Source organism: Bombina bombina, chromosome 3 (genome assembly GCF_027579735.1).
Source record: "Bombina bombina isolate aBomBom1 chromosome 3, aBomBom1.pri, whole genome shotgun sequence".
Classification (NCBI taxonomy): domain Eukaryota; kingdom Metazoa; phylum Chordata; class Amphibia; order Anura; family Bombinatoridae; genus Bombina; species Bombina bombina.
This window is the reverse complement of record NC_069501.1, coordinates 1,227,512,503-1,227,538,155: the sequence shown is the minus strand read 5'-3', so window position 1 is coordinate 1,227,538,155 and position 25,653 is coordinate 1,227,512,503.

Sequence of the window (25,653 nt, the reverse complement as noted above, 5' to 3'; positions counted from 1 at the left end):
AAACCTCTCACACTTAGACCTGGCTGGCTACTAAGTTAATTCTTGAGTCAAGAATCTTGACTTTCCTCCTGAGCGGTGCCTTTCTCCATCCTCGTCACTGACACTCAGACTCTGCCAGTCCCAGATTAAAATTCCCGCCGCCGCTGGTCCGGTCCCCTCACTACCGCAAATTTGAATTGAGCATGCTCAGGGCTGCATTATGTGACCGTGACGTGGGCGCAGCCCTCCTGCAACCAACGAACATAGGTGGGTGACGGGTCAAGGGGGTGTGAGACGGAGACCCACTGGAGAGTTAATCCTCCCTCAGAGACTGAGTCCCTGCTGACCATTAACGCTGCAAAATGGGGTGGGGGTGGGGCGGACCCTGCCGCAAGGGACACCAGTCCAATCTTACTCTCTCTTACCTGGCCTCCTCTCTAATTAATTAACTTAACTAGTTGCCTGCCCTGCGAGGCCCCAGTGAGCATGAGGCCTAAGGCAGCAGCCTAATTGGCCTAATTAGAGAGCCACCACTGACTGTACACATGAGTGCATTTCTGACATCTTGTACCCATATGCTTTTTACATCTGGCAATACTAGGCGCTTCTGTTTTTGTTTACTATCCATGCTTCAGGTTTCGCGCTTTAGGTATAATGTGGCGTCGGGTTAGTGCACAAGAAAATTAGTTATTTAGAAGTGCGTTATGTAAAATATCAAACATAACGTATTAAAAATATTAATAATAATTTTAATAATTATTATAGATACTGTAATATATCTATCTTTCTATCTATCGTCTATCAATCTATCTATCTATCGATCTATCTGTTTGTCTATCTAAATATCTATATCTCTCTCTCTCTCTCTCCCTATATATATATATATATATATATATATATTCTATAGATTATGTAGAATTTTATAGTACATCTATAATAATTATTTACATTATTAATATTTTTCATTATTTTATATTTATTAAATATATAACGTACCTCATGTTGGATTAGCGCACATGAAGAATTAGTGTGCTACTGTTGTTTTTTGTGCGCAAACCTAACAGGAGTACACTAATTCTTCATTTGCGCTAACCCACATGAGTTATATTAAGCAGTGTTATGTATATATTAAATATTAAATATTAATAATTAATGTAAATAGTTATTATAGGAATAAGTATATAGGTATATATAGATATATATAGGAATATATATTTAATCATTAAAATACATTTTCCTATATGTGAAAAATATTGAAATGTGAAACATTAATAACTCCTGCCGGGTTAGCTTGTGAGTGAGAAGTGTTAAGATTTTTTTCATCTGCTCTCTCCATTGAAGTCTATGGGGAGAATAAGTTAGTGCGGTCGCAATATCCAAAGTCATTTAGTTAGTTTCAACTTAGAATATGCGCATTCACCTGCATGCGCAAAAAGATTACTTTTAATTGTGTTTATGCTTGAACCAGAGCCCTAAATACTGCGTCCCTTTTAATCTAGCCCTTTGTGTGTTCTTAAAGTAGCATCTATCAGTGGTGAGATGCTATATAAAGATTACTTTTATGTAAGGTTTGCTATGTAAGAAAACGAAGTACCCTGTCTTAAATTAATTTTTGACCATTGTGATAATGAGAGGTTGCATAGATTATCTGACTCCCATCTATTCATAAAGGGTAATAATGTTTTTGCCCAGTAGGTACATAATAATCATGGTAGGGACCAGCTATTTAAAGGGCCATTAAACCCAAAAATTTTCTTTCACGATTCAGATAGAGAATACAATTTTAAACAACATTCCAATTTACTTCTATTATCTAATTTGCTGCAATCTTTAGATATCCTTTGTTAAAGAAATAGCAATGCACATTGGTGAACCAATCACATGAGGCATCTATGTGCAGCTACCAATCAGAAGCTACTGAGCCTATCTAGATATGCTTTTCAGGAAAGAATATCAAGATAAAGAAGCAAATTAAATAATTGAAGTAAATTAGAAAGTTGTTTAAAATGTTATTCTCTATCTAAATCACGAAAGAACAAAATTGGGTTTAATGTCCCTTTAAGTCTTGTTCTGTAGACAAATAGTTTCTAAATAGGTAGTGGAGAACTGTGTTGCATTACCTATCACCTCTTTTACCCTAGACTGAAGCTTATCTCATCAGAGCCAAATAGTGCTCAAAAGATAGTATGGATTCACAATATGGATTCCCAACAAAGCATCTGTGATATGATATAGGCCCCTATTTGCCTACTTGTCTTAAACCAAGGTACAAAAAGAAGAGGCAGTTCTAAGTTCCCTTTTAAAGGGAATTTATGCGTGAGTCCAAAAAGGATATCATATGTGCTATAACTAAAGCTTTCTCCTCCCAAAAGCAGTTTATCAATGGGTTTGATATTTACCAAATCTGCTTCTAAACTCCCCCACCTTATATTATCTTCCAGGATATGACATAAAGAAGCTTGGGATAGCCTGGCTGTATAATAATATGATAACAGATCTGGTATCATCAAACCACCTCCCGATCTATGTCTAAGCAAAAATTTCCTATTAATTCTCAGTCTCTTGTAGTTCCAAATTAAGGATATTCAATTGATATTCAACATTACGCCTTCGGTAAAAATAAATATGTTGAATCAAAGTAAACCTAAAAAGAATCAGATTGTGTAAAAAATCAGCAAACAACTTACTTAAAGGGATAAAATACTCATATGCTAAATCACTTGAAACTGATGCAGTATAACTGTAAAAAGCTGACAGGAAAATATCACCTGAGCATCTCTATGTAAAAAAGGAAGACATTTTACCTCACAGCTTCCCCAGCTCAGCAGAGTAAGTTCTGTGTAAAAAGTTAGCTTTCAGTTACTGTCCAACTGCAGGTTAAAAAAAGGGAAGAAATGAACAGCAGCCAATCAGCATCAGCAGTGCTGAGGTCATGAACTCTTTTACTGTGATCTCATGAGATTTCACTTAACTTTCATGAGATTTCATAGTATACTGAATAGGGAAATAACATGAGTGTGCATGAGGCACGCTCCCTTCCAGGTCCCGGGACAGAATTACGGATTTGCTGCTTAAAGTCCTTTGTAATGGGGTGTGAATACTTAGAACATTTGAGGCAAAATATATTCTTTTTTTACATAGAGATGTTCAGGTGGTATTTTCTAGTCAGCTTTTTACAGCTATGCTGCAGCGCTTTCAAGTGTTTAAACATTTGGGTATTATGGCCTTTAAAAATCCTCAAGTTAGCCCCTGCCACCAGTGTGATATGGGAGCTGACATCTTTGAAACTTAGGTTACATTCTGACTGATCTAGGCATGAGAAAGTCTGACTACCTCTTAGCTAGTCTATTCACTTAATAGTAACCAGCCTAGAAGTTCAGACCTCAGACTAAGTTAAACCTTCCTGTAGAGGCCCCTCCTCTAAGGCTGTGACAGGAAGTAATGTACACTGCATACATGTAGGCATAAAATATTCATTTAAAATGATGAATAATACATATTGCAATTATTTCTATTAAGTATAAGCAAATGCTTAGTGCTTTTTTTATTACAACAATTAAACTGAACGTTTAACATCCCTTTAAGTCCTTTTGAAGTTTATGCAAATCAGCCAATCAAGGCAATATAGGGATAGACCTAAAAAGGTAAAGAATTCTGGGGAGTTCCACCTTTATTTTATAAATAATATGCACTTCTTCTGTTATCAGTGCAAACATTGAGATTATATCCACAGAAACTAGCAGCACATAATTTAAAGGGACATTGATGTGGAATTCCAACTTTCAGATTAAAATTTAATAATGTGTAGTAAAAAACAACAGCTGCAATGTACTTTTATTATTTATTTTTCTCAAATTTCATGTAATTGATTTTTCCCCCCACTGCCCCTAGAAAGTCTGTAGTGTACCAAGCAACCTTCAACACACAGACTCTACATAGTGATTGCTTGATCAGTGTAGGAGCAACTTTATATATGTTACTAATTTAAAATAACATAATATAAGCAAAGAGGCTTTTCAAGTAGTACATCACTTGACTGCAAAAATTGTAAAGTTTGCTAATTTTAAATGTTTTTAAATCATATTTGTATGCAGAGGTTTTGCAATTAAGTAATTGACTGCTAACCTGATATATATAGTGTTACCATACTGCCGCATTAAAAAGGGACAGATATCAAAAATACATGTCAGGGTTCTTATACAAAACATTTTTTAAACAGCCTTGAAAACAGCCCTGGCACATGTATTTTTCATATGCCTCCCTTTTTAAAGCGGCAATATGGTAACCCTAGATATATACTACGCAAAGATGCAAACAAAAGGACTTTAAAAAGACATTACATTGCTGTGCATAGCTACAAAAGAATATTAACTACTTACTATGTTATTGCATCCTGTTCCACTTTACAAATCAGTTCTCCTGTTTTAATAGCTTAAATTTGCCAGATACTGAAGCTCCGCATCTTTGTGCTGGGGCCATCTTGGAGCTAGGGATGGGCGAATGTTTTGTGACATTTGAAAGATGAAACAAATTTAAACACATTCGCTCGTTTCAATTTTTTTTAATTTTTTAAAACATTCTAACATTTGTTTAAAGGGACAGAAAAGTAAAAAAAAAAAACGTTCATGATTTAAACAGGGCATGCAATTTTAAACAACTTTCCAATTTACTTTTATTACCAATTTTGCTTTGTTCTCTTGGTATTCTTAGTTGAAAGCTAAATCTAGGAGGTTCATATGCTAATTTCTTAGGCCTTGAAGACTGCCTCTAATCTGAAAGCATTTTGACAGTTTTTCACCACTAGAGGGCATTAGTTCATGTGTTTCATATCGATAACATTGAGCTCAGGCACGTGAAGCTCTTAGGAGTCAGCACTGGTTGGCTAAAAATGCAAGTCAGTCAAAAGAACTGAAATAAGGGGGCAGTTTGCAGAGACATAGATACAAGGTAATCACAGAGGTAAAAAGTATATTATTATAACTGTGTTGGTTATGCAAAATTGAGGATTGGGTAATAAAGGGATTATCTACCTTTTTAAACAAAAACAAATCTGGTGTTTACTGTCCCTTTAATGCAAAATTATTTCTAATGCTATTTTGAAATGTAATATTCAATTCAAATTTTAATGTTGCATAATTCAAATCAAATTATTAAATATTCGAATTGGAAAAATTTGAATCAATATATTTGTAATTGTATTTTAACTCTCTCTCTAAATGTAATATTTGAATTATGCAATATTTGAAACAGAAAAATTTTAATCAATAAATTTGTATCAATTATGTATCAATTTACTAAATTCTACTAAAGTATTTGTTAAATCAAATGTTACATTTGAAATTTCGAATGTAAATATTTGATCATTATGAACATTCGAAAACTAAAGTAACATTCGAAAATCGGAAATAACATTTGATTACCAAATTTTAATAGATTTTCATTCTTTCAGCATTCGATTGTCCAAAACGATTTTCCACAGGACTATTCATTCTATTAAACGGATTGCTATTTCACAACATTCACCCATCCCAGAAGCTGTGCACACTCACAGATCACTTATATTGTTCACTTTTTTTACATCTGTATAATAAGCTTCAGTGTGCAGGATACATCATGTGAGCTTTATATTTTTTGGATTTTTTACACAGTTTTACATTTACACAAAATATATTTTAAAAAACACTCAACAATAATATAGAGCAATGCATCATTAAATCACATATGCTGCGCATGTCGTGTACACTCATTATACTCAGAGAGCAAGTGGCAGTGGAAGTGATTTTCAAAGTCACCCTTGACTCTCAAAGCATATGTGATGTTTGAATGCTGGTGGACAGGTCATGCACAGCATATGTACATATGCCATATAAACAGTAAGCTGTACTAGAAGGATTTTTGCTAAAATAAATATATTGAAAAACACTTCTATTAAAACCTAGGCAAATTTTAATTTTCACATCATGTCCCTTTAGCATACATTCTAGGTTGTTCATCTTTTCTCTTATCAGAATTTCATATATATTATGTCTAAAAAATAATTTAGTTTAGTTATTGCAAGTAATCATATACCGCCATTTTAATAAGTGGGAGCTGTGTTTTTTATTGGATATTCTCTTTTAACTAGAAGTGATTTTAGTTGTTTAAAGTTAAATAAAAGTCAAAATTAAACTTGCATGATTCAGAAAGAGCAAGCCATTTTTTTTTTAAATCCTTTATTTTGAATCCATTTACATTTAACAGCAATATATGAAGAAAAAAAAAAAACAAACAAAGAGAAAACAAAATAATATCATGCATTTCATATCCTTAATACTAAACTTTGCTAGTAAATTTTGAATCCATTTTCGTTTAACAACAATATATACAAAAAAAATAATCAGAAAACGAAATATTATCATGCATTTCATGTCATTAATACTAGGCTTTGCTAATATATTGGGAAAAAAGTTTTTTCAATTTATGCGTAATCCTAGAAGAAAAATTATACCATTTGACAATAAATCATAATTTCAATCTTTTTATGTCATGTCCCCTCTATAACCAACCTGAGAATTAATTCATATTTTCCCCCTTTTTCCCCTCCCCTTCCCATACTCAACTGATTGACCTATTCATTCGAACCAAAAACAACAGAGCAATCGCAAAAAAAAAAAAAAAAGGAAGAATATCTCTCTTCTCTCCTCCCTCCCCCCCATCAGGCTGAGGCCAGGTCAAAGCAGATTACCACATCCCCAGCAACACTAGCTCTGAGTTCCTGAATGGATATATCATTAGTGATGTCGCGAACAATTCGCCGGAGAACAGTTCCCGGCGAACATAGCTTGTTTGCGTTCGCCGCTGCGAGCTAACATATGCGATGTTCGATCCGCCCCCTATTCGTCATCATTGAGGAAACTTTGACCCTGTATCTCACAGCCTTCAGACACATTTGAGCCAATCAGCAGCAGGCACTCCCTCACAGACCCTCCCAGCTCCTGGGCAGCAGCCATTTTAGATTCATTACGATCTTGCTTTCTTAGTGAGAGGAGGTTTAGTGTTGCTGCTGCTGACATTATAGGGAAATAGATAGCTAGGCTAGTGTATTTAGTGTCCACTACAGTCCTGAAGGACTCATCTAATCTCTGCTGTAAGGACAGAACCCCAAAAAGCCCTTTTTAGGGCTAGAAATTCAGCCCAAAAAGCCCTTTTTAGGGCTAGAACTTCAGTCGTTTTTTTTTTTTTTGTATTTGCATTTGCCTGGCATATACTGTGATTAGTGCCACCACTGATATCTGCTTAACATTTGTGTAAATTTAAACAAAAAAACTTTTAAATCATTTTGCTAGTGTAATCTAATTTCATTTTCTATCAGGCCTGTGTGTCAGGCTTACACAGCATATACTGTGGTTAATTGCTGTGCCAGCCACCACTCATATCTGCTTAACATTATTGTAAATTTATAAAAAAAAAAACTTTTAAATCATTTTGCTAGTGTAATCTAATTTCATTTTCTATCAGGCCTGTGTCTCAGGCTCACACAGCATATACTGTGGTTCATTGCTCTGTGTCAGCCACCATTCATATCTGCTTAACAATACATTAGTGTAAATTTAAACAAAAAAACTTTTAAATCATTTTGCTAGTGTAATCTAATTTCATTTTCTATCAGGCCTGTGTGTCAGGCTTACACAGCATATACTGTGGTTAATTGCTGTGCCAGCCACCACTCATATCTGCTTAACATTATCGTAAATTTAAAAAAAACAACTTTTAAATCATTTTGCTAGGGTAATCTAATTTCATTTTCTATCAGGCCTGTGTCTCAGGCTCACACAGCATATACTGTGGTTAATTGCTGTGCCAGCCACCACTCATATCTGCTTAACATTATTGTAAATTAAAAAAAAACTTTTAAATCATTTTGCTAGTGTAATCTAATTTCATTTTCTATCAGGCCTGTGTGTCAGGCTCACACAGCATAGACTGTGGTTAATTGCTCTGTGCCACCACTGATATCTGCTTAACAATCATTAGTGTAAATTTAAAAAAAATAAATAAAATAATTTTGCTAGTGTAATCTAATTTCATTTTCTATCAGGCCTGTGTCTCAGGCTCACACAGCATATACTGTGGTTAATTGCTGTGCCAGCCACCACTCATATCTGCTTAACATTATTGTAAATTTAAAAAAAAAAAAAATTAAAATCATTTTGCTAGTGTAATCTAATTTCATTTTCCATCAGGCCTGTGTGTCAGGCCCACGTCATATAGTGTGATTAATAGCTCTTTTTTCCACCACTTATATCTGGTGTAACATTAGTGTAAATTTAAAAATTTTTTTTTTACATCAGTCCTCTTCTAGTGTTATTTAATTTTAGTTGCCAGGCCAGACTGGCTGCCATTAGTGCCAGTCTGTGTGTCAGGCTGCCAGCATATACTGTGCCTACTTCCATCCTCAGTGCCAGTCCACCACTCCTATCTGGTGTAACATTAGTTTAAATTTTGTAAAAAAAAACTTTTACATCAGTCTTCTAGTGTTATTTAATTTTAGTTGCCAGGCCAGCCTGCCACTAGTGCCAGCCTGTGTGTCAGGCTGCCAGCTTATACTGTGCCTACTTATATCCTGAGTGCCATCACTCCTATCTGTTGTAACATTAGTGTAACGTTTTTAAAAAAAAACTTTTACATCAGTCTGCTATTGTTATTTAATTGCAGTTGCCTGTCTGCCAGCGTGTGTACCAGGCCCACTTTCCAACTAGTGCCACAAATCATATTTGTTATAATAGTAGTGTAATTATTTAAAATAAAAACTTTTTTTGACTGTGAATCATCAGTCTGCTAGTGCAATTGAATTGCAGTTGCCTGTCTGCCACCGTGTGTGCCAGGCCCACTTGCCAACTTGTGCCACCAATCATATTTGTTATAACAGTATTGTAAATATTTAAAATAAAAACTTTTTTGACTGAGAAACATCAGTCATCTAGTGTAATCTAATTGCAGTTGCCTTTCTCCCAGCATGTGTGCCAGGCCCACTTGCCTGCAAACTAGTGCCACCAATCATATTTGTTATAACAGTAGTGTAAATATTTAAAAAAAATATTTTTTGACTGTGAAAGATCCGTCTGCTAGTGTAATCTAATTGAAGTTGCCTGCCTCCCAGCGTGTGTGCCAGGCCCACTTGCTGCCAACTATTGCCACCAATCATATTTGTTATAACAGTTTTGAAAATATTTAAAATCAAAACTTTTTTGACTGTGAATCATCAGTCTGCTAGTGCAATTGAATTGCAGTTGCCTGCCTGCCAGCGTGTGTGCCAGGCCCACTTGCCAACTTGTGCCACCAATCATATTTGTTATAACAGTATTGTAAATATTTAAAATAAAAACTTTTTTGACTGAGAAACATCAGTCATCTAGTGTAATCTAATTGCAGTTGCCTTTCTCCCAGCGTGTGTGCCAGGCCCACTTGCCTGCCAACTAGTGCCACCAATCATATTTGTTATAACAGTAGTGTAAATATTTAAAAAAAATATTTTTTGACTGTGAAAGATCCGTCTGCTAGTGTAATCTAATTGAAGTTGCCTGCCTCCCAGCGTGTGTGCCAGGCCCACTTGCTGCCAACTATTGCCACCAATCATATTTGTTATAACAGTTTTGAAAATATTTAAAATCAAAACTTTTTTGACTGTGAATCATCAGTCTGCTAGTGCAATTGAATTGCAGTTGCCTGCCTGCCTGCCAGCGTGTGTGCCAGGCCCACTTGCCAACTAGTGCCATCAATCATATTTGTTCTAACAGTATTGTAAATATTTAAATTAAAACATTTTTAGACTGTGAATCATCAGTCTGCTAGTGCAATTGAATTGCAGTTTCCTGTCTGCCAGCGTGTGTGCCAGGCCCACTAGCCAACTATTGCCATCAATCAAATTTGTTATAACAGTATTGTAAATATTTAAAATAAAAACATTTTTGACTGTGAATTATCAGTCTGCTAATGCAATTGAATTGCAGTTACCTGCCTGCCAGCGTGTGTGCCAGGCCCCACTTGCCAACTAGTGCCACCAATCATATTTGTTATTACAGTAGTATTAATATTTAAAATTAAAACTTTTTTTGACTGGTGAATCATCAGTCTGCTAGGGCAATTGAATTGCAGTTTCCTGGCTGCCAGCGTAGTGTGCCAGGCCCACTTGCCAACCTAGTGCCACCAATCATATTTGTTATAACAGTATTTTAAATATTTAAAAAAAAACTTTTTTGACTGTGAAGCATCAGTCAGCTAGTGTAATCTAATTGCAGTTGCCTTCCTCCCAGCGTGTGTGCCAGGCCCACTTGCCAACTAGTGCCACAAATCATATTTGTTATAACAGTAGTGTAAATATTTACAATAAAAACTTTTTTGACTGTGAATCATCAGTCTGCAGTTGTTTGCGGGTGCGTTAAACGGGGAGTTTTGGTCTGTCACTGTGAAGCGGGCGTACACTTTTGCACCTGAGGAAACGGTCACGTACAGACGAGAAACGTTGTGCCATTAAAGTCTTATTTATTTTTAAGATTGTAGCCACGAAATTTCATTTACATTCTTAACTGGTAAACTTGATTTTGCCACTACATCACCAACTTTTGAGTTGTTTTGCTTTTTGACTCCTTACCGGAGAGCACTGACCGCATTTGTATATCCTGAGCTGGCCACAGGTCTGTTAATTTGGAACATAATCTGGAGCTGAGACCAATAGCGGAGCCATTACAGCCGGTAAATACGAGCGGATTCTTCCTACCACAGTGGAGTGGGAGTTAGCTGGACGACTCTGAGGGTCCAGGAGGCTTTTGTGACACTTATCAAGTGTCTGAAATCCTGTGAGTATACCTGATGTTTTAAAGCACGTTATTCCAAACAATTTAGGAATTTTAGGTAATTTATGCCCTTTATGGATTAAAACTAGACTCTGCATCAACTATGTAATTTTACGTGGGAGTTTGTCATGGATCCCCCTCCGGCATGCCACAGTCCAGGTGTTAGTACCTTTGAAACAAGTTTTCCATTACTATTGTGGCCAGAAAGAGTCCCTGTGGGTTTTAAAATTCGCGCTGCCCATTGAAGTCAATGGCGGTTCTCCCGGTTCAACGGTTCGCAAACCATTTGACAAAGTTTGCGTTCGCCGTTCGCGAATGCAAAATTTTAGGTTCGCGACATCACTATATATCATATGATCTATCTCATTTGATGATAGTGTTTTAATAAATACTGACCATTTTTTAAAGAACCCTTCAATTATACTTTTCTTCTTCCATACTAGTATCCATCTGTTCTAACATACATTCGACTAGATTTGGAGTTTTGTCGGTAACGACCCGAAAATCTAACGCCGGCTTTTTTCTGGCAGCACCATAAAAATAACTCTGGTATTGAGAGTCCACATAAAGGCTGCGTTAGGCTCCAAAAAGGAGCGTAGAGCATTTTTAACGCAGCTTCAACTCTCGATACCAGAGTTGCTTACGCAAGCGGCCAGCCTCAAAACGTGCTCGTGCACGATTCCCCCATAGAAAAACAATGGGCTGTTTGAGCTGAAAAAAAACCTAACACCTGCAAAAAGCCGCGTTCAGCTCTTAACGCAGCCCCATTGTTTGCTATGCGGAAACACCTCCTAAGTCTGCACCTAACACCCTAACATGTACCCCGAGTCTAAACACCCCTAACCTTACACTTATTAACCCCTAATCTGCTGCCCCCGCTATCGCTGGACACCTGCATTTTATTTTTAACCCCTAATCTGCCGCTCCGTAAACCGCTGCTACTTACATTATCCTTATGTACCCCTAATCTGCTGCCCCTAACACCGCCGACCCCTATATTATATTTATTAACCCCTAATCTGCCGCCCACAACGTCGCCTCCACCTGCCTACACTTATTGACCCCTAATCTGCCGAGCGGACCGCACCGCTACTATAATAAAGTTATTAACCCCTAATCCGCCTCACTAACCCTATAATAAATAGTATTAACCCCTAATCTGCCCTCCCTAACATCGCCAACACCTAACTTCAATTATTAACCCCTAATCTGACGACCGGAGCTCACCGCTATTCTAATAAATGTATTAACCCCTAAAGCTAAGTCTAACACTAACACCCCCCTAATTTAATATAATTTAAATCTAACGAAATTAATTAACTCTTATTAAATAAATTATTCCTATTTAAAGCTAAATGCTTACCTGTAAATAAATACTAATATAGCTACAATATAAATTATAATTATATTATAGCTATTTTAGGATTAATATTTATTTTACAGGTAACTTTGTATTTATTTTAACCAGGTACAATAGCTATTAAATAGTTAAGAACTATTTAATAGCTAAAATAGTTAAAATAATTACAAAATTACCTGTAAAATAAATCCTAACCTAAGTTACAATTAAACCTAACACTACACTATCAATAAATTAATCAAATAAACTACCTACAATTACCTACAATTAACCTAACACTACACTATCAATAAATTAATTAAATACAATTCCTACAAATAAATACAATTAAAATAAACTAGCTAAAGTACAAAAAATAAAAAAAACTAAGTTACAAAAAATAAAAAAATATTTACAAACATCAGAAAAATATTACAACAATTTTAAACTAATTACACCTACTCTAAGCCCCCTAATAAAATAACAAAGCCCCCCAAAATAAAAAAATGCCCTACCGTATTCTAAATTACTAAAGTTCAAAGCTCTTTTACCTTACCAGCCCTGAACAGGGCCCTTTGCGGGGCATGCCCCAAGAAGTTCAGCTCTTTTGCCTGTAAAAAAAAACATACAATACCCCCCCCCCAACATTACAACCCACCACCCACATACCCCTAATCTAACCCAAACCCCCCCTTAAATAAACCTAACACTAAGCCCCTGAAGATCATCCTACCTTGTCTTCACCTCACCAGGTATCACTGATCCGTCCTGGCTCCAAAATCTTCATCCAACCCAAGCGGGGGCTGGCGATCCATCATCCGGTGGCTGAAGAGGTCCAGAAGAGGCTCTAAAGTCTTCATCCTATCCGGGAAGAAGAGTAGATCCGGACCCGGCAACCATCATCTTCCAAGCGGGCATCTTCTATCTTCATCCGATGAGGACCGGCTCCATCCTGAAGACCTCCGACGCGGACCCATCTTCATCCGGCGACGTCCAACTGAAGAATGAAGGTTCCTTTAAGGGACGTCATCCAAGATGGCATCCCTCGATTTCCGAATTGGCTAATAGGATTCTATCAGCCAATCGGAATTAAGGTAGGAATATTCTGATTGGCTGATGGAATCAGCCAATCAGAATCAAGTTCAATCCGATTGGCTGATCCAATCAGCCAATCAGATTGAGCTTGCATTCTATTGGCTGTTGACATCTGCTAAGGAATGCTGAGTTAACCAACTCTCTCTTCTGCTTTCAGGTATGTGAATTGGGTCCCTGCATTCAAATCCTGCAATTTCCCTGTTTTTGTGTCATTTGTACTACAAGTCTCTCTTTGGTATGTGAATTGGGTCCCTGCATTCAAATCCTGCCAATTTCCCTGTTTTTGTGTCATTTGTACTACAAGTCTCTCTTTGGTATGTGAATTGGGTCCCTGCATTCAAATCCTGCCAATTTCCCTGATTTTGTGTCATTTGTACTACAAGTCTCTCTTTGGTATGTGAATTGGGTCCCTGCATTCAAATCCTACAAATTTCACTGTTTTTGTGTCATTTGTACTACAAGTCTCTCTTTGGTATGTGAATTAGGTCCCTGCATTCAAATCCTGCCAATTTCCTTGTTTTTGTGTCATTTGTACTACAAGTCTCTCTTTGGTATGTGAATTGGGTCCCTGCATTCAAATCCTGCCAATTTCCCTGTTTTTGTGTCATTTGTACTACAAGTCTCTCTTTGGTATGTTAATTGGGTCCCCTGCATTCAAATCCTGCCAATTTCCATGTTTTGGGTCATTTGTACTACAAATCTCTCTTTGGTATGTGACTTGGGTCTCTGCATTCAAATCCTGCCAATTTCCCTGTTTTTGTGTCATTTGTACTACAAATCTCTCTTTGGTATGTGACTTGGGTCCCTGCATTCAAATCCTGCCAATTTCCCTGTGTTTGTGTCATTTGTACTACAAGTCTCTCTTTTGTTATGGGAATTGAGTCCCTGCATTCAAATCCTGCCAATTTCCCTGTTTTTGTGTCATTTGTACTAAAAAGTCTCTGGTATGTGAATTGGGTCCCTGCATTCAAACCCTGACAATTTCCCTGTTTTTGTGTCATTTGTACTATAAATCTCTATTTGGTATGTGAATTGGGTGCCTGCATTCAAATACTGCTAATTTCCCTGTTTTTGTGTCATTTGTACTACGTCTCTTTTTCGTATGTGACTTGGGTCCCTGCATTCAAATCCTCCCAATTTCCCTGTTTTTGTGGCATTTGTACTAAATGTCTCTCTTTGGTATGTGAATTGGGTCCCTGTATTTAAATCCTGCCAATTTCCGTGTGTTTGTGTCATTTGTACTACAAGTCTCTCTTTGGTATGTGAATTGGGTCCCTGCATTCAAATCCTGCCAATTTCCCTGCTTTTGTGTAATTTGTTCTACAAGTCTCTCTTTGGTATGTGAATTGGGTCCCTGCATTCAAATCCTGGCAATTTCCCTGTTTTTTGTGTAATTTGTACTACAAGTCTCTCTTTGGTATGTGAATTGGGACCCTGCATTCAAATCCTGACAATGTCCCTGTTTTTGTGTCATTTGTACTACAAGTCTCTCTTTGGTATGTGAATTGGGTCCTTGCATTCAAATCCTGCCAATGTCCCTGTTTTTCTGTCATTTGCACTACAAGTCTCTCTTTGGTATGTGATTTGGGTCCCTGCATTCAAATCCTGCCAATTTCCCTGTTTTTGTGTCATTTGTACTACAAGTCTCTCTTTGGTATGTGAATTGGGTCCCTGCATTCAAATCCTGCCAATTTCCCTGTTTTTGTGTCATTTGTACTACAAGTCTCTCTTTTTTGCATTTGCCTGAAGTCTGTGTTATCCTTTATGTATTTACTCTTCTGATATCTTGTCTTCATCTATGTGATGTTCAAACCTTGCAAATATTTGTTATGATTCCTAATTTTATAATTTCACTAATGGTATAACCCCAGCCTCCCCCAAATTCTATTGTCTGTTTTTTTTAACTTATCTCACCCTGAATCAAATTTTCCCAATTGGCCTTTGACTCTCTTTGATCTTGTCATTTCCTCATTTATTGAATTCAGCTGAATGCTCTGGCCTATAAATTTAACACTGCTATGGGGAAAGCAATGCAGGGGTAGCAATACAGTCTTAGGTAGCAGTATTGTAAGATCATCTGTTCACATCTCTTAAGTGAACATTTATAAGGGAGGCACAATGAATTATACAAGAATTAAGTGAACATTTATAAGGGAGGCATAGCGAATTATACAAGAATTAAGTGAATATTTATAAGTAAGGCACAGCGAATTATACAAGAATTAAGTGAATATTTATAAGTGAAGCACCACGAATTATACAAGAATTAAGTGAACATTTATAAGTGAGGCACAGCGAATTATACAAGAATTATGTGAATATTTATAAGTAAGGCACAACGAATTATACAAGAATTGAACAAGGATTAGACAAGGGATAAGGCAAGTTTTGTTTTAATACTGAGTTTTATACACTGACTATTTTATAAAAATGCTAAATATCTTCATATTCCTTTTTGCCACCTTTTGTCTGTTTAACAAACTACTTTACTCAATTACTCCTTATCCCTCACCACCTGCACTGCTCGTTAGCCCATCTCTCTTAACCTCACCTTACTTTTGTATTCATGAACTTCACACATTCCTAAAGACTCTCTCTCCCCCTTGCAACTCATCACAAAAACAGTCTCACTACTGCAAATCTGCATCTTATCTCATGTCACTCTCCCTCTTGCTCATACTGGCTGCTAGCAACATCTCCCCTAATCCTGGTCCCCCCCACATTTTCCTTGCCCTGCATACCCATGTGTACCCTTCAATAGACTTCAAAAACAAAACTCTGGTAACCCTAATCTCATTCCTCTTGCATCTAAAGCCACCACCCCCTTCACTTGCGCACTTTGGAACTCTTGCTCTGTTTGCAACAAGCTCACTTCTATCCATGACCTCTTTGTCTCCCACTCTCTCAATCTGCTGGCTCTCACAGAAACCTGGCTTTCTCCTTCGGATACTGCTTCCTCTGCTGCACTGTCACATGGGGGTCTCCACTTCAGCCACACTCCTAGGTCTGACAATAGACAAGGAAGTGGTGTTGGTATTTTACTTTCCCTCTCGTTTGCACCTTTCAAAAAATACAGCCCTTCTCTTTCCTCACATTTTCTTCATTCGAAACACACATGATTAGCTTATTCTATCCCCTCTCTTTACGCATTGCAGTCATATACTACCCCCCTGGCTCCGCAAACTCTATTTTTAGATCGCTTTGCTGCCTGGCTACCCTTACTTCCTTTCCTCGGATACCCCTGCTCTCATTCTCGGTGACTTCAACCTCCCTGTTGATAATCCCACTGCCTCCTTCTGCAAAACAACTTCTGCAACTCACTTCCACTTTCGGCCTGTCACAATGGACTGACTCTCCCACTCACAAAGATGGTCACTCCCTTGATCTGATTTTCAGCTATCGATATATCTCAAACTTCACAAACTCACCCTCTTCCTCTTTCTGACCACCACCTCCTCACTTGTAACATCACCTCCCAACCCTACAACTCTCTCTCCTTCTACCCCTCAGACTAAACTTCACAGAAGTATCAAGTCACTAGATCAGCAACAGCTCGCTAGCTCTCTTGAACCTCTTCTCTCTTCTATCCCCTCTTTTCCTGTCCTGATGAATTTATCTGCCACTATAACTCCACCCTTACATCGGTCCTTGATAATCTGGCCCCCCCACTTTCCATAGCTCGGAAAACATATACATCCTCAGCCCTGGCATACTCTCTGACACGGTACCCTACGTAGATGTTCCTGCACTGCTGAGCGACACTGGAGGAAATATCGGAGTTCTGCTGATTTTCTTCACTATAAATTCATCTTGAACTCTTACTATTCTGCCCTTAATCTATATAAGCAACATTATTTCTCCACTCTTATCTCTACTCTTTCTTCAAACCCAAAATGCTCTGTTCTCCACATTCAATACTCTTCTCTGCCCACCCCCACCTCCCACCACAACTTTTCTCGTCAGCTCAAGATTTTGCAAGCTACTTTAACAACAAAATTGACTCCCTCAGAAATTAAATCAGCTCTCAACATACCACCGGTCTCCCACCCCCTCAAAAACTCACAATCATCCAAAACCCACATAGCCATAAATTTAACTCTTTTGCCTCTGTTACAGAGGAAGAAATTTCTGCCCTTATACTATCCTCTCACCTCACTACCTGTCCCCTCGACCCCATCCCCTCACAACTACTCCCCTCCCTCTCTTCTACCCTTACCCCTATACTCACACACATCTTCAACCTCTCCCTTAGCACTGGTATAGTTCCCACTTCTCTTAAACATGCATTAGTTACACCTATTCTCAAAAAAAACTTCTCTCGATCCAATCTCCCCAACCAACTACCGCCCTTTTTCTCTACTCCCCTCTTGCCTCAAAGCTTCTTGAAAAACTAGTATATGCACGTCTATCCCATTTCCGTACATTAAATTCTCTCCTTGATCCACTGCAATCTGGATTTCGCCTCCTTCACTCAACAGAGACAGCAATTGTTAAGGTTACCAACGACCTACTTACAGCAAAATCCAAAGGCCACTTCTCTCTACTTATCCTCCTTGATCTGTCCTGCAGCCTTTGATACTGTTGACCACCCTCTTTTGATCCTACCCTTCAATCCTTTGGCATCTGCGACACTGCTCTCTCTTGGTTCTCTTCCTATCTGTCTAACTGTACCTTTAGTGTAGCCTTCTCTAGGGCATCCTCTGCCCCGCTCTGTCCTCAGTTCTCTTCTCAATCTACACATCCTCATTAGGGTTCCTTAATAAAGTCCCACGGGTTTCACTATCATCTGTTTGCTGACGATACCCAAATCTACCTCTCTTGCACCAGAAACTATCTCCTTCCTTGCTAACGCATGTCACTAACTGTCTCTCTTATATCTCATCTTGGATGTCCTCTCACTACCTCAAGCTAAATCTCTCCAAAACTGAGCTCCTTATTTTCCCCCTTCTTTCAAAATCTCCACACCCCATGTCTCTATAACTGTTGATAACTCCATCATTACCCCCAACCTCACATGCCCGATGTCTTGGGGTCACACTTGACTCAGATCTTTCTTTCACTCCTCACATTCAGACTTGGCTAAAGCCTGCCACTTCCACCTTAAAAACATCGCTAAAATCAGACATATTCTTACACAAGACACAACTAAGATATTAATTCACTCTCTCATCCTTTCCCACCTTGACTACTGCAACTCCATCCTCTCTGGTCTCCCTAGCTGCCTCCTAGCTCCTTTACAATCCATAATGAATGCCTCTGCCAGGCTCATCTTCCTTACACGTCGCTCTTTAACTGTTGCACCTCTCTGCCAATCCCTTCACTGGCTTCCTCTTGCCTCCAGGATTAAACACACAACTCTCACTCTGACTTATAAAGCCATCAATTGCATTGCTCCCCCTACATCTCAGACCTTGTCTCCAGATACTCTCCCTCCCGCCCCTTCGCTCCACTCATGATCTCCTCCTCTCCTCCTCTCTTGTTACGTCCTCACATTCCCGTTTACAAGATTCCTCCAGACTGGCTCCCATCTTTTGGAACTCTCTGCCTCGCTCCACAAGACTCTCCCCTAGTTTTAAAAGCTTCAAGTGCTCCCTGAATACTCTACTATTCAGGGAAGCATACAACCTACTCTAACTTTCCTATCTCCACTGCTATCCCCTAAAAACCCCATAGCATGTAAGCCTATGAGCCCAGCTGTTTGTAGTCCCCCCTTCATAAGAGCTGACTACAACAGTGCAAATGATACCATTTGATCCCTATAATTGTTTTTATATACCACCTATTTTCATAGCGCTGCGGAACCTGTTAGCGCTCTACAAATACCTGATAACAATAATAATAATAATAATAATATTCAAAAGTTCAGATATATGAAGGGCGCTTGGGAGCTGAGGAGTATGGTGTATTTTATCTATAACTTTGAATACAACCACTCTTTCACGCAGCGATAAGTTGCACAAACATCTGACATATTGTAAACGCAAAAGAACGGATAAAAATCTGCATCAATCTAATCATTCACATAAATTTGGAACATGCTATAACATAGCGATAAGCTGCATTAACGACACCTCTTTTTTCACACGGAAAACGGATAAATCAGGCATTCATTTATATATTTCACACAGTTTTTGAAATGTGTACAACTAAATTTGGAGACAGGACTGCACTGCAACACTTCAGTTACAGCAAAGCACTGGCGAACAGCCAGTTTTGCATATTATCTTAATTTGTATCAGTGTTTAAAAGAGACTTAAGATGTATTGATACAATCACTTAAATCACAAAGAAAAACACCACGGCTGTTTTGTTCTAAGAGACTTTTAAATCGTCACTATCAGTGTTATCTTCACTATTAAGTGTACCTATATATTCTTTACTATTAGTGTTATTCATATTTTCACAGAATTTGTTATGATCATATTGAAAAATCTGAATTTAATATTATTCTATTCAATTAGGAGAATTAGTACTGAACAGTGTCTATATCGTTTTATTACTAGCTATATTTTAATAGTTGTGGCCACAACATAAATTTCCTTGAACTCAAGATTTATTTGTATTTTTTATATTGATTAAATTCTATCCATTACTCATACTTAGTAGTTGGATTTATTATACAAATTGTTTTCTCTCTCTATATATAAGGTTTATATACACCTATATATTGATACGTGGTAGCATAATAACTCATCTCTACAACATTTTTATCAAAGTTATAGATAAAATACACCATACCCCTCAGCTCCCAAGCGCCCTTCATATATCTGAACTTTTGATTTATCTATTGACTAAGTAGAGAGATCTTAGTCTATTCTGAAAGGCTTAGAGGGTGAGACAGTGTCCAGACTAGTTTGTTTAATTCCTAATAATAATAATATTGATCAGCAATAAGCTGTCATACCTGAGTTAAAAATTGATTAGCTCTGCACACACGTATTTTTGCTGTTTCTTCCCTTTTAGTGCAAATGCCCAGTTTCCAGAGTGAAACAAGGATCAATCCAAACGCCTCTAGCAGTCCTAAAAGCACAACTAACGGGCGAGATTTTTCACACTATCTGCACTAGAAAACAGGGGAAATAATCAACTGATCAGTAAACCCACGGTTACTATTACTTGCTCTCAACTATCAGCTGATTTTTTCGCCGGTGCTCTAGTTCAGATATCCTGCACATTCAGCCTTTAGTGTGTCCTTGGAACTGTAGTTGAAAGCACTGCTCTAGCAGACCACACTCTCCCCTTCCATGGTATATCCAACTCTTCCTTCTGACCCACCAGTAACTCTGCCCTTTTGGTCATGTCTCCTCCCACATACCACTTATGCCACCACCAACTGGTCTCCATCACACAACCTAGACCTCCCAGTCCCAGAAGGCATCAAGTTTGTGAGTTATGCCTTAGCGGATGTTTAAACAAATAGGTATAGGCAAGTAATAGTGCAAAATGAAAAAAATCTAGCGCATTAGATTATTTTCTTATTGTAGCTTTTTGTCCCTTTAAATTTTGTAAAATATCTGCTCTTGCAACTTGAATATTTTTCTGTTCTTCAGTTGGAGATGGTTGTTGTTGTGGAGTCCCCCTTGCAACAAAAATGATCTATTTAAATAATATATTATTTTTATTAATATTATTATTACCCTTCTAACTATCGACCGGTCTCTTTTACTTCCCTTTGCTTCAAAATTATTGGAATGACTGGTTTATAATTGGCTAACTCAATTTCTCAAAACTAACTCCTTACTTGATCCACTACAATCTGGTTTCCGCTCTAAACACTCAACAGAAACCGCTGTTTCTAAAGTAACTAATGACTGTTATCAGCTAAAGCAAAAGGCCCACTACTCCTTACTAATTCTTCTTGACCTGTCTGCTTCTTTTGACACAGTTGACCATCCTCTCCCTCCTAAAAATACTAGGATTCATTTGGCATATCTCTCAAACCGCTTGTTTTCAGTTTCCTTTAATAAATATCTTCTGATCCTATGCCTCTCTCAGTTGGAGTAGCGCAAGACTCTGTCTTGGGTCGCTTAGTTTTCTCTATCTTTATACATCATCCCTTGGAAAACTTATAGCCTCTTTTGGATTCCAGTACCACTTATATGCTGATGATACCCAAATCTATCTTTCTTCTTCTGATATCTCTCCCTCTTTACTCAATCAGATTTCCAACTGCCTCTCTGCAATGTCCTCTTGGATATCTTCACACTACCTCCAACTCAATCTGTCCAAAACTGAGCTACTTCCTATTCCCCCCCTCTGCGAGACATCCAAACACCCTGACAGTTCTCTGACGGTTGGAGACTCTATTATCAAAACCTCACCCCAGGTCCGCTGTTTGGGATCACACTTGACTCAGAACTCACATTAAACCCACATATTTTGTATATGCGCTTACCACACCTACGCCACATTTCCAGAATTCAATCCTTTTCTTACTCAAAAAACGACAAAATACTAATTAAGTCTCTCATTTTTTCACGCATTGATTATTGCAATCTACTTCTTAATGACCTTCCAAAACACTGCCTCTCCTCCTCCAATCTATAATATATGCTTCTGCTAGACTCATCCACCTAAGTCGCCAAATCTGCATCAGCTGCTCCGCTACTGCCAATTTCTACACTGGCTCCCCATACACTCCAGAATTAAAATTTAAAGTATTAACCCTAACTTACAAAGCACTCAACAGTCTAACTCCCAACTATATTTCCTCTCTCATCATGAAATATTCCCCACCCCTTCTCTTCAATCAACCTCTGTCCTACGTCTCTCCACTCCTGTTATCTCTACATCCCCACTCCCATTTCCAAGACTTCTAACGTGCTGCTTCTGTCCTCTGGATCTCTCTACTCTGCTCCATAAGACTGTCTCCAACCTTGTATTTGCTTCAGACGCTCTTTGGAACACCCACCTATTCAGAGAGGCTTACCATCTCTCCTCGATCTCTCATCCTAATCAAACTCATCCTGACTCACTGCTGCAACTACAACGATGTGACAAGCTACCCTAACCTTATGTCTCTGAACCCTAAACCTTGTAGACTGTGAGCTCTCCGGAGCAGGACCCTCTTCCTCCAAACTAGATTTATTTAGTTTTGTTACGTTTTGTATTTTATCACAAATCCTTGTCATTGTATAAAGGCAATCATGCTGTGAGTATATAACCTAAGGTATAAGGTAACCAGCATAGTAATTTTTTTTTTTTTACATATTTGGTTTTGACAACATAAATTTCCTAAAAAAATAAAATAAATCTTTATATTTATAGCTTTGAGTGAGTTTATTATTCACTTCTAAATTCCAGCTACAAATGCTGATGCCTTTTCTAATGTAGAGGTTAAGAATAAATCAGTCAAATGATTATTCTCAGAAGGAAGATAAAACAGGAAATAGTTAGAAGTGGTACATAAAACTGTCTGAATCATACAATAAATTAATCAGGATGCAGAATGCAAGTTTTGCCGCCTCCACCCCTGTTCAAAGTGACACAGGTCACATGATTCTGTAAATCAAATGATTATTACATTCTGAAATGATCAAACTCGTTGCATCTGTGAGAGTTTTAAGCTCAGTTGTATTACAAAGTGTTTAAGCCCTTTCTAGAAGTTAATGGGTTATTAATAAAAACATAGAAAGTGTTTAAAAGTAAAATGATAATTTACAAAAATCAGAAGGTTCGTTAGTAATGTTCATTGCTGTTGTTTGTTGCATACTTTTAACTCCTTAAAGAGTGCATTGACTGTCATTTTCAGTCTAAGGGGTTAATTGTAGATCATGATGTCACCAGTGGGCGGAGCTTGGCAGCCAAGTGACCAGAAATAATATTCATTTTAAAATAACGTTTTAACCATTCCTGCTACATGATATAGAAAGGAATGCAGGAGGCTATACACAGCTTAATCTAAAGTAAGACTTAAAAGGGACAAGAAACCCATATTTTTTCTTTCATGGTTTAGAAAGAGCATGTCATTTTAAAAAACTTTCTAATTGACTTCTATGAACTAATTTGCTTTGTTCTCTTGATATTCTTTGTTGAAAAGAATATCTAGAAAGACTCAGTAGCTGCTGATTGGGTGGCAGCACATAGATGCCTTGTGTGATTGGCTCACCCATGTATATTGCTATTTCTTCAACAAAAGATATCAAAAGAATGAAGCAAATTAGATAATAGAAGTAAAAAGGAATGTTGTTTAAAATTGTATTCTCTATCTGAATCATGAAAGAAACATTTTGGGTTTAGTGTTCCTTTAAGATGACTAAGGTGTAGACTGTCACTAGTGATGTCGCAAACTTAAATTTTCCCTTTCGCGAACGGCGAAACGTGAATTTCAACAACTGTTCGCGAACGGGCGAAACCGGCGCGAACCGCCATTGACTTTAATAGGCAGGCAAATTTTAAAACCCACAGGGACTCTTTCTGGCCACAATAGTGATGGAAAAAGTTGTTTCAAGGGTACTAACACCTGGACTGTGGCATGCCGGAGGGGGGATCCATGGCAAAACTCCCACGTAAAATTACATAGTTGATGCAGAGTCTGGTTTTAATCCATAAAGGCATAAATCACCTAACATTCCTAAATTGTTTGGAATAACGTGCTTTAAAACATCAGGTATGATGTTGTATCGATCAGGTAGTGTAAGGGTTATGCCCGATTCACAGTGACAGACCAAACTCCCCGTTTAACGCCACCGCAAACAACCGCAAACAGTCCATTTGCACAACCGCAAACTCCCCATTTGTACAAGGTTGGATACCAAGATAGCCATGTTCCGTTCCTTGTCCTCACTGATGTCATTGAAGGTCTCTTCCTCCACCCAGCCACGTACAATACCAAGGGTCCCCGAAAAGGTGACAACAAGCCCCCTGGGATGCCTGCTGTCTTCCACCTCCTCCTCAAAGCCACCTTCCTCCTCTGAACTCCTTTTCTTCAGACTCCTCTCTCTGTGTTGCCTCTCTCTGCATTATTATAAGGTGTGTTAAGTAGTACTATTCTTATCAGTTTAATACCTGTTACGTCCCCTATCAGGGGACGTGTATATGGCATGGATTTTAGGAACCGGGAGGTGGAAAAAGATGCTTGGTCAGAACTCCTACTTCAAATTTGGGGCAATGCGCGTGCAATCGTGGCCGGACTTTGAGCCGACAGACTTTGGCCAACGGACATTTGGCAGAAACACAAGTGGCTGTCACAAAACAGTCCGGCCACGAGATAAATAGATTTGATAGATAGCTACATAGATTAGATAGATAAATAGATGCAATAGATACATTTGATAGATACGATAGATAAATTTGATAGATAAATAGATAGATTTGATAGATAGATAGATAATTTCCCAGACAGAGAATTACAAGACGTGTGGCCTGGGACCCATGGTAAGGTTCCCAGAGGCAGTTGCGGAGCCAGGGGATGTGTATATGGCATTGATTTTAGGAACCGGGAGATGGAAAAAGATGCTTGGTCGGTCCTCCGACTTCAAATTTGGGGCACTGCGCGTGCAATAGTGGCCAGACTTTTATCCGACGGACATTTGGCAGATGGACATTTGGCCGACGGACATTTGGTCAAACAAAAGTGGCTGTCACAAAACCAGTCCGGCCACGAGATAGATAGATTTGATAGATAGATACATAGATTAGATAGATAGATCAATAGATGCAAATAGATACATTTGGATAGATACGATAGATAGATAGATTTGATAGATAAATAGATAGATTTGAATAGATAGATAATTTCCCAGACAGAGAATTACAAGACATGCGGTTGGGAACCATGGTAAGGTTCCCAGAGGCAGTTGCGGCGCCAGGGGACGTGTATATGGCATGGATTTTAGGAACCGGGAGATGGAAAAAGATGCTTGGTCGGTCCCTCCGACTTCAAATTTGGGGCACTGCGCGTGCAATCTACTGTGCCAACCAGATATGAGTGGTGTGTTAAGTAGTACTATTCTGATCAGTTTAATCCCTGTTACGTCCCCTATCAGGGGACGTGTATATGGTATGGATTTTAGGAACCGGGAGATGGAAAAAGATGCTTTGGTCGGTCCTCCGACTTCAAATTGGGGGCACTGCGCGTGCAATCTACTGTGCCACCAGATATGAGTGGTGTGTTAAGTAGGTACTATTCTGATCAGTTTAATCCCCTGTTACGTCCCCTATCAGGGGACGTGTATATGGCATGGATTTTAGGAACCGGGAGATGGAAAAGATGCTTGGTCGGTCCTCCTACTTCAAATTTGGGGGCACTGCGAGTGCAATCATGGCCGGACTTTTAGCCGACGGACATTTGGCAGACGGACATTTGGCCGACAGACATTTGGCAGAAAAACACGTGGCTGTCACAAAACAGTCCAGCCACGAGATAGATAAGATTTTGATAGATAGATAGATACATAGATTAGATAG